Consider the following 1,148-nt stretch of genomic DNA (forward strand, 5'->3'; position numbering starts at 1 on the left):
TGCTCTTGTTAGGTGGCCCTCTACACAGTGCTTGCTTTTTCTCTTTAGTAATTGCTTTCTTCTCTTGCCTCATTAGGTCTATGGATAGTAAAGGCACCTGATTGTTACAAGTCTGGGAGTGTTTCATTATCTCTTTGACCTTCCTGCACTCTGCCCATATCTTTTAAAATAATCTTTATATTAAAATTTGCAGGCAGTCATGGTGGCACATGTCTGTAATCCAAGCAACTTGGGAGGTGGAGGAGGGAGGTTTTTTTGAACCCAAGAGTTCAAGATCTGAGATCTAAAAAAAATAGTGAGGCTGGACATGATAACTCATGCCTGCAATCCCTGCACTTTGGAAGGCTGAGGCAGAATGATTGTTTGAGCTTAGGAGCTTGAAACCAGCCTGGGCAACATAGCGAGACCCTGGCCCTATTTTTTTTTTTTAAAGAAAGAAAAAAAATAGTAACACACTGTCCCTACAAAAACCTTTAAAAACATTAGCCAGGCATGGTCCCAGCTACTCAGAAAGCTGAGGTGGGAGGATAGCTTGAGCCCAGGAGTTCGAGGCTGCAGTGATCTGTGCTTGCATCACTGTGTTCCAGTTTGGGTGATGGAGCGAGACTCTGTCTCTAAGAGAAAAAAAATTTTCTCAACTTAATTTGAATGCCATTTTGTTCCTACTGAGAACTTCATGGGAAACAGAGGTTCCTATATATTTATAAACCATATATTTACTTTAGAGTAATAAACCATATTGTATTAATCTGTTCTATTGCTGCTAATAAAGACACACCCAAGACTGGGTAATTTATAAAGGAAGGGAGGTTTAACAGACTCACAGTTCTACATGGCTGGGGAGGCCTCACAATCATGGTGGAAGGTGAAGAAGGAGCAAAGACACGTCTTACATGGTGGTAGACACGAGAGAGCTTTTGCAGGGGAACTGTCATTTATAAAACCATCAGATATTGTGAGACTTATTCACTACCATGAGAACAGTATGGGAGAAGACCTGCCCCCATGATTCAATTACCTCCCTCCCACAGCATGTGGGAATTATGGGAGCTACAATTCAAGATGAGATTTGGGTGGGGACACAGTTAAACCATATCAAAGATATTTATTTTAGAATAATCACTGAGGTAGCAGAGTAGAAAATGCAT

The sequence above is a fragment of the Hylobates moloch genome, unplaced genomic scaffold (assembly GCF_009828535.3).
Source record: "Hylobates moloch isolate HMO894 unplaced genomic scaffold, HMol_V3 SCAFFOLD_8, whole genome shotgun sequence".
Taxonomy (NCBI): domain Eukaryota; kingdom Metazoa; phylum Chordata; class Mammalia; order Primates; family Hylobatidae; genus Hylobates; species Hylobates moloch.